Here is a 10,067-nt window from a genome sequence, read left to right as displayed (position 1 = left end):
GTTTGCACTTCGGTTTACATGACTAGCTTTCCAGCTAGCTGTTGGTGGGATGATGGAGTGAATGATGGAAATGGTGGAAGCAATGCGCCAATCAATAGTAATTGCTGGTTGTTGAAGCGCCATTGTAACATTGAGAGAATCACCCTCTAAAATAAAAGAGGGTAACCCTAACGAAACTGCCAAATGAGCAGCCAGAAGAGCAGCAGTTGCCTCACCATAAAGAGCAGAACAAGGAGGGCTAATGATGGAGGAACACTTGAGTATAGAACCAGTGGAATCTCTACAGACTGCAGCTTGAGCAGAAAAAGTAGGCCTGATAGCAGTATCATAGTTGATCTTGAAAAATGGAGGAGAGGGACTCTTCCAGACTTCAGGAGTTTTATCATATTTGGTTTTCCACGCTGAAAAGTGTTCCTGGGCTGTCTTGTTGATAGTAGTTGATATAAGAAGAGCATTCGGGATAATGCCATCATGATAAGCTTTATTCCTGGTAAACCAAAGGTAGTCACAAGCAACAGCAGCAAATATTTGAAACCTATGAGTCTCTGCTGGAGGGACTCCAAGCATACGGTGTGGGTGAAGAATAATAAGGAGCCAATCTGTCATGTTAGTAACATTTAAAGCAATTGTATCCAAAGGCCAAAAAGATTGGCGCCAAACCACACGAGCAATGGGACAAGTGAAAAAGAGATGAAAAATGGAGTCTGTTGGATAAGAGCAAAGGGAGCAACTAGTGTCTGATAGGGAAGCAGGGATGGATTGAGAAATACGAAATTTTGTGGGGATAATATTCCAAACCATCTTCCAAAGAAATAGTTTTAAACGATGATTCAGCTTAAGCTTCCAGAGAGCTGTCCAACAAGATTTGGGGAGAGGTGAGGGAGTGGAAGGGGAGAAAGAGCTAATGAGGTGATGTGTAGATTTGGTTGAGAAAACACCAGTGGTTGAAGGGGTCCAGAGAAGGGAGTCAGAGTGGGTACGAATCTGAATTTTTAAAATTTCAGAGGTGGTAGTGGGGTCGAATAAGAAATGCAAGAGATTTAGCTTCCAGGACATGGTAGGAGAATGAATAAGATCAGAAATGGCTAAAGGGTGATTAGAGGGGATAGAAGCCAATCTTGGTATAGGTGTAAAAGAAGGTAATGTTGGAATCCATGGTGTAGACCATATAGGGAGACATGAGTGATTATGAGGAATAAAACAAGCTCCAGCAGAAATGATAGGGAGAGTAGCCTTGATGCCATTACAAATCCAAGAACCAGATGTAAAAGGAGAGGACAAGAAATTACCATACCTGATGTACTTATTCTGAAAAAGAGAAACCCATAAGCTGTTGTGGTTTGAGAGCATTTTCCAACCCAGTTTCGAAATCAGAGATAAATTCACATCTTTCATAAGTCTGAATCCAAGGCCACCTTGATCTTTTGGCAAACATAAAGAAGCCCAAGATTTAAGTGAGAGATTTCGGGCTTTGTCCTTTGGGAAACCCCACCAGAAATTTTTAAAAGCCCTGTCCAATTGTTTACAGAAACCATCCGGGAACAGAAAAGAACTCATGGCATAGGTGTTCGTTAATTTATCCCACAGTTACTTTTATAAGATATGTGTGGATTGAGGGGAAGTTGCATCTAATGTAATTTGAACAAAAATTTACAAAATGGTAATTTAATGTGATTTTTATTTTATTTTGTAAAGTAATTTAATGTGATTGAGTGTAACAGTATCACTTAATGCAGTAACTTAAAATCGCGTTTCAACACATTAGCGATAAAGGAAATCACCCTAATTTTTTTTTTTTATATAATTGTATTATATAGACAATAAGGTTCATGGAATTGGTAATAAATAATAGGGGTAATTACATTTTCCCCCATCAACTACCAGCGATTGTCAATATGCTCCCATTAACTAACACATCGACCAAAAGAGAGTATCCAACTACCATCTTTACCTACTTTGGCCCCTTCCGTCAGTCAGACTCGTTAACTCGAACGGTCAAAGGGCCATGTGCGCCTCACGTGCCGACTAAGCCGATTTCCTTCCCATTTTGCCCTCAGCCTCGGTTGTTTAAAGATGAATATACCCTTATTAAAAAACCGGCTGAATTTAAAAAATTACACTAATTGATTTACGCAAATATCCTTAGTTTTACATGTGGAATACCTTTAATGCCCCGTCCCCCATGTTTGAATGTCCAAACTAACCTAATTGGAGCATTGTTGCGCCGCACACTTCACTCTCTTTTGGATGAACAGCACACATTTCACTGTCCGCTCTCACAACCCTAAAAAATTAACTAGGACCTGACGCGATCTTCGAACATCAATCCGTCTCAAACCCAATATCTGCTACAAGCGAGAATCACTCGAAATTTTCAGCATTGTAAGTATTTTTATTTATTCTTTTGTTTTCAATATCGTTATAGCATCAAAGTTGTTGATTTCTTTTTTTCCTATTATTTGTTGGTGGTACCCATAGTTCTGCTACTCGGGATTTGATCGTTTACTTGTTTATTGGTTTCCTTTTTGTCTGAAGTGGTCCCGCGGTATTTTTTTTTTCGTTCTTTCCTGTAGTGGTCCCCATTGTTACAATTTGTTTGTTGGGTGTTTTCTTCTTTTTTTTTCTTTTCCTGAAATGGTCCCATTATTTTTTCCCTTCGTGTGTTGGGTTTTTGCTTTTTTTCCCCTGAAGTGGTCTTGCGGTGGTCGCCCCTTTGTCGGTGTTTGTTTTGGTTTGTTTTTGTTGCCTTTTTTTTTCGTTCTTTCCTGAAGTGGTCCCCATTGTTACAATTTGTTTGTTGGGTGTTTTCTTCTTTTTTTTCTTTTCCTGAAATGGTCCCATTATTTTTTCCCTTCGTGTGTTGGGTTTTTGCTTTTTTTTCCCTTGAAGTGGTCCCCTTTGTTCCCATTTGTTTGCTGGGTGTTTTTTTTTATTTTTTTCGTTTCCATGAAGTGTTCCTGAATTGCTCTTGGAATCTATCAAACAAATTATTCAAATGCAAATCCATACTGCCCCTATTATCAGATCTAACTAAAATTTTGAAACCACTAATTCCTCATACACCTGTAATTTGAGAATCTTATTATAATGTGAAGTAGAGGTAGTGGTGTTTATTTAAAACTCAATTCAAGTCAATACGTAGGGAACTTTTTGTTTGGAATATTGAGTACTATTTTTAAAAAAAAACCTTTTGATGCTTTCTTGTCTTTTCACTTTGCTTGATTTATTTTTGCTTGTCACTTCTATTGTATATACTTCACATTAGTTGCTTAGTTGCTTATTTTTTGGATTAACAGTATAGTATAGTTAAGTGTCACTTACCTGGCGAGGAAGTTTGGATACCAACCAGGTAACCTGATTTACTATCGAGAACTCAATAGAGATCTAGATGATTGGTTGGTCTTATTAACTTCTGATGCGGATGTCATTAGAATGGCTAAGGTCCATTTAGGTCATAAACTTGTACTACTGTACACTGTTTCTTTTGCAATTGATGGTGAGGAAGTAGGCTCAGATGTGGGTGAGGGTGATGAGGTTGAGGATAGTGATGATGAGGAAAGGAGAATGGAGGTTATAAATGACCCATACTGGAGGTCATTGATGAGTGATGATGACGATGTATGGGATAGGGCTGATGAACCAGAAGCTGATGTTGATTTTCTTTCTGATTTTGATGAGGGTGATTCTGATGAGGAGGATGGTGGAGATAGTGATGTGGCGAGTTGCCATGATGAGGATGGTGATGAGGAGGGTGGCAATGAAAAGGCAGCTCAACCAGAGACCACTCATATTGGTGGCTCAAGTGTTCCGGCTACTTTGGATGGCCAATTGTTGGATGATGTAGAAGAGGATGAGGTATCCTCTTCTTTGGCTAGAAGTGATATCTTGATTACTCCCCCTAAAAGTGATGAGGAATATGAAATGGCTAATAGGGCCAAGTGTGTTACTAAGACTTATCAGTTTGAGGATGTGGACATGGAAGACCCACATTTGGATGTTGGTATGTCATTTGAATCGGCTGCACAGTTCAGGAAAGCTGTGAGGGAATACAATTTGTTTAGGGGGAAGGATGTTGTGTTCACAAAAAATGATGGAGACCGTGTGATTGGAGTGTGTAGGAGTAGGGACAAGGGTTGTCCTTGGAGAGTTTATGGCGCACTGGTAACAGGTGAGATGACTTTTATGCTTAGGTCACTGAACCCTAAGCACCAGTGTACACGATGTTACAAGTCTTCGATTGTAACGTCTAGGTGGATTGCAGATAGAATGGTCCACAAATTTAAGACACAGCCAAACTACCACTTGCAGCTCTATCTGCTGATGTAAAAAGGAGATGGAATGTGGATGTCACTACCAGACAACTGTACAGGGCTAAGGTGAAGGCTAAACAACAGATAGAAGGTAAGCACAAGAATCAGTACAAGCGGCTATAGGATTATTGTGCAACAGTGAGGCAATTTAATCGAGGGAGTACAATGGTGATGAAAGTTGAAAGGCCTACCTTAGATGTCCCACCTACTTTTCAAATGTTGTATATGTCTTTGGCAGTATGCAAGGAGGGTTTTAGAAAGGCTTGTAGGCCTGTGATAGGTGTTGATAGTTGCTTTCTTAAGGGATGTTATGGGGGTCAATTGTTGGCTGTTGTGGAAAGAGATCCAAATGACAATATTTATCCCATTGCAATTGCTGTGTTTGAAGCAGAAACCAAGGATAGTTGGTCCGGTTTCTAGAGACTTTAGTGGGTGATCTTGGCCCAAACAGCTCTACTGGATGGACATTCATATCTGACAAGCAAAAGGTATGTCTGTTTGCTTAGTTTGAATATTAAGTCATTGTCTTTTCATACACTTTCATTTGTGCATTGACTTTTATGGTGTGAACTTTGTTTTCTATTTTTATTTAGTCTTTTGTTGTTTTTTGCCTAGGGGTTGATACCAAGCTTCAAGGCAGTCCTACCAAGTGCACCGCATCGCATATGTATGAGACACTTGTATGCCAACTTTAGGGGCGAAGGGCACAAAGAACTGGTGTTAAAAGACAAGTTGTGGAAAGCAGCTGCTGCATATACTGTTCATGGTTTCCAAAGGGAAATAGAGGCTATGAAAAAATTGAGTCCAGCTACTCATCCTTATATGGAGAAGATTGACCCCCATACATGGGCTAAGGCTTTTTTTGACATCACCCCGAAGTGCGACTTGATCATGAACAACTTATGTGAGTGCTTTAACTCTTACATCATCAAATCTCGAGACAAGCCAATCATTACCATAATGGAGATGATTAGGAAGAAGTTGATGAAGCGATACCAAAAGAAGAGGCAGGGAATAAGGGAGTATGTAGGGGAGTGGTGCCCAAAGATATTGGCAAAGTTGGATCAATGTGGAAAGGATGCTGCAGAGTGCACTTCACATTATGCTGGGGAGGGGCTCTATGAAGTGGAGTGCAGTTATGGCTCATATGTGGTTGACTTGATGCACCGTAGTTGTGGGTGCAGGCAATGGGACATGACTGGCATTCCATGCCCACATGCCATCTCAGCCATCTTATATCATTCCTCCAAGCCTGAACAGTACCTACATCAATATTATAGTATTGAGTATTACAAAATGGCTTACGACCCAATGATATACCCGGTGCCAAGCGAGGACCAATGGGTTAGAACCGGCCAAGATGAGGTGGACCCACCTGTTGTTAGAGCTACCCCAGGCAGGCCCAAGAAGGTAAGGAGAAGGGGTCCTGATGAGCCAAGAAATTCACATTGCATGAGAAAGGGTGGTGTGACCATGAGATGCTCAAAGTGCAGGGCGGTTGGCCACAATGCTAGGACTTGCCCTAGAAGTCCACTCCAAGCAAATCACGAATAAGTGTACCCACAAGCACTGCAACGGAGTTGAGCTTTGCTGATGTAAGTATATATCCTTAACATATGTTTATAATAAAATGTCATTACCAACACAGGTGCTTAGTTGCTTAACTTTGGTTGTTTTGTGTTGCAGATTCCTTCTCAGCCACTTCCTGATAATTCACAGCCAATTCCTGATAATGCACAGCCTACACAGCCACCTCCTGTTTCAAGGCCCAGCAAGAGAATCGCATCTAGTACTGTTGTTGTATGTATCAGTAACATTTGTTATTATTTTATTATATATTTTTGTTATTTATAATGATTATGTTGCATATGCAGTCTCCTTCTAACAAAAGGATGAAGACAAAAGCTGACTCAATGCATACTCGGTCATCAGGAAAAGGAAACCTCACAAATGTATGTAAACACACACATGAACACATAAAACAATATTTATAATTAAATACCACATCGACTTATTAACTCAAATGTGTTGCATAGGTAACTGCACCTCCTAGACAAAAGACATTGGGCCTTAGATATCATGGTGCACCTACTAGAAGATCTAGTATGTTGTTAGCTACGTTTAAGAACCCGAATCACACCAAAAAAATACCAACTGTTGATCTCACAGAGGATGCCCGTCAACTAGCAACTGCACCAGAAGTGGTCATTCGGGAACTTACTAGGGCATTGGGAGTTGTCATTCGGGAACCTTCAAGGAGATCTGCAAGAGTGCTGGTACCAACTGTTGAGAAGGGTATCCAGTGCATGGAAGCCAAAAACAAAGACAAAGGGAAAAGACCAATATGCAGCCTTAATGGGATATTGAAAAAATTGTTGTGTATGTGTTTAGTTTGGTTGGAAAAGAGCAGGGAACATTTTGGTGTGTTGGTTATGTATGAAGTGACAGTTTGACATTATGGTTGTGTTAGTAAGGCCAAGGGGTGTCCTGTGATAGGTGTTGTTGGAAACAATTTTTGTTGTTGTAAAAAGGTTATGTGGACTATGTTGGTTTCATGATGTTGATGTTGGTGACAGGATTGTTGTGCATGTGTTTGGGTTTGTAGGGTGATGAGGTTGATGACCTATGTTGTGTTTTGTTGTTGGAAATATTGTTGTTTAAGTTTGTTGGTGTTGGTTTCATGATGTTGATGTTGGTGACAGGATTGTTGTGCATGTGTTTGGGTTTGTAGGAAATCTAGATTGATGACCTATGTTGTGTTTTGTTGTTGGAAATATTGTTGTTTAAGTTTGTTGGAAATGAGAGTCCAAATAATTTTGATTCTATAAGGAATGTAATTAATCAATTTGGAGTTGGTGTAGGTATCATGTAAATATATATTGATGAACTATGTTGGTCTTGTAGTTGGAAATATAGTACTTTAGGTTTGTTGGAGAATTCAGGCCAAATAAACATGCAATACTGAATCAGTTTGTAGTTGTCAAACTTTTGTGTGTAATACTGATCAATTTACAATCACCAATACCAAATTTGATGCCATTTAATAGTACGATTTATTTACATTTTCCCCCCATGAACTAGCTATAATTGTCAAAAAGCCACCATGAACTGACAACCCTAACCAAAGTAGGGCATTGAACTACTGTATGCTACCAACCGAATTCAAATTTGAACATTACAAATAACATTAGTCAATACAACACACATTACAAAGTAAGGCATTGAGCTACCAACCGAATTCAAATTTGAACATTAGTCTTTACAAACATTACATTACAAGTACATTAGTCATTACAAGTCTACTAATACACTAGTCATAGTTTAACAATACACGACTCATTACAAAGTTTACCAATACACAATACACAATACACCACAAAGTTTCAAACTTACATATCAAATAACAAAGTTACATAAACCATTTTTTTCATGGTAGCCGTTTGTAATGCAAATGTCCATTACATGCAACATAATAGTTGCCCCAAAACACAGCTACAAAGACCCCAAAAAAAAACCCAGGAAATTGCCAAAAGTTGAATATTTGTCTTGGACTGTTTCACTTGCATCTCATATCGAATTGCTTCAATGTCTAACTTCGCATTCAATTCCATAATCTGTTTGTTCTAAGTCGTGAATCTGTGTTGCAAACGAGGGACAATCGTTTGGCATGGTCACACATGTCAGTATCTTTCCATTGGAAGAATCCACACGACCGACCAGCCTATTCAAATTAAAGACCATAAAATCAAGTTAGTTTATCAACGTTAAAAAACATTAAACAAAAGGCCAATTATAATTAAGAGTTGGTACCACTTTACTAACATAATTAACACTATTAATGTTGGACTAAGTTATATTTTGTTAAGTTTAGTTAGTTAACAGGCTATAGGCTACATTACACTATTAATGTTGCCTACTCACTGATAAACAACATTGCATAAACATTAGACTATAATGTCACTATGTTGAGTATCTTTATACCACAAAGATCATATTTCATATTTCTTATGCTTGCCGTGGTTAATACTTTCTGACAAATTATTACATTCAGACATAAATATTCACACAAGCACATGCATCATTATACACATTCAGACAAAGGGGCCAATAAAGCTCTACAAAAGCAAAATCGTAACTACCAAAACAAGAAGGAACTCACTTCTCATAACTACTATCTATTAACCTTCATTGTACACAATAACATAGAATTGCATAGCATGTTTTTGACTTGACCCAAAAACAAAAAATATGTGATGAAGAAACAGATCGGGCAAAAAAACGGACCAAACAAAAAAAAACCTAAAAGCAGCTCGGGCAAAAACAAGAAACAGCTCAACAACAACAAAAGAAAAATTCCAAAAACAAGAATCCGGATCTAAGATCTAAACTTTCAAACCCTAAAAAAAAAATACCCATTATCTACGAAATATAATAGAAGAACTCATCACTTCTGAAACCAAATCTTTAAGAAGTTACAGATTTATGAAAAAAAATGCTTACCTCAAAGTTAATACAACCGTAGAACAAACGGCCGAAGTTGTCCTCAGTTGAGGAAGTCTTCAAAGGTGCAGGTACTCCACATCGGCACAAGGGCTCCCCAGACGTAGCTTCGCTCTTCAGTGAACACGACATTGTTGCTCTTTACGTCGACACCTCAAGAACTCCTGCTGTTTCGAGTTGAAGTGGGAGATACGAAAATGACGTGAAGAAGCTTCGAGTTCCTCTTTTGATTTTTTTTTTTTTTTTTTTTTGTTCAAATTCATTAAACAACCCAGGCTGAGGGCAAAATGGGAAGGAAATCGGCTTAGTCACCACGTGAGGCGCACATGGCCCTTTGACCGTTCGAGTTAACGGGTCTGACTGACGGAAGGGGCCAAAGTAGGTAAAAATGGTAGTTTGATACTCTCTTTTGGTCGAGGAATCAGTTCATGAGAGCATATTGACAATCGCTGGTAGTTGATGGGGGAAAAGGTAATTACCCCTAAATAATATCTAAAATTGTTGTGACATTTGACATTCAATTTAAAGGTGAATTAACTCGAAGTAGAACAATCTAACCGTCGGCTTTGTCTCCTCCTAGTCACCGGTGTAGGAGTTTTCTATCCCGATCTTTCTCCAAGGGTCCTATCTTCTCCCACGAGAAGATAGTCATGGTTGAAGACTACAGGAAAAAAGTGGGCAACTTTTCACTCACAAGAGAAGCGGGGCATTCTGATAGGAGATGATGAAACTGAAGATCTAAGAGCCAAGAGATCGAAATGTTTGGTGGGAGCTTACCGTATGTAAATTAAGGGGCTTGAATGTGTAACATTCAGCACTTATCAGCGATTCTTGATGGGATGGTTTCTACTCTAATTCTTTTATTTCCTTAAAGTATTAGGCATTGCATCTACTCTAGTGTCTTTAAGAAAGTATAAAACTGTGGAGATCGACAAACATATGGAGCCTAGAGCATGACATCTACTTTCGATTTTCCATGTTGATTAATCCAAGAACCTATGATGGAATTCTTATGTTACTATGTTATGCCCAGGACTCAGCCATCCAAATTGACATAAATAACAAGTCCATACTGAATGCATATGATGGTTAAGCATAAACATATGAGGAATTCAAGAAAATAGGAAATAACCAAGTTAAGCAATTAGTATATGAATTGTAGCAAATGCATCAATTGGAAACCTTAAAGAGACATAATTAGGGCTTCAATCGAGCCCTAACTAAAGTATTAGTTACACATAATTGGAATGAAAATCA

This window comes from Alnus glutinosa, chromosome 6 (assembly GCF_958979055.1).
Source record: "Alnus glutinosa chromosome 6, dhAlnGlut1.1, whole genome shotgun sequence".
Taxonomy (NCBI): Eukaryota; Viridiplantae; Streptophyta; class Magnoliopsida; order Fagales; family Betulaceae; genus Alnus; species Alnus glutinosa.
Note: the sequence above shows the minus strand (reverse complement) of the source record.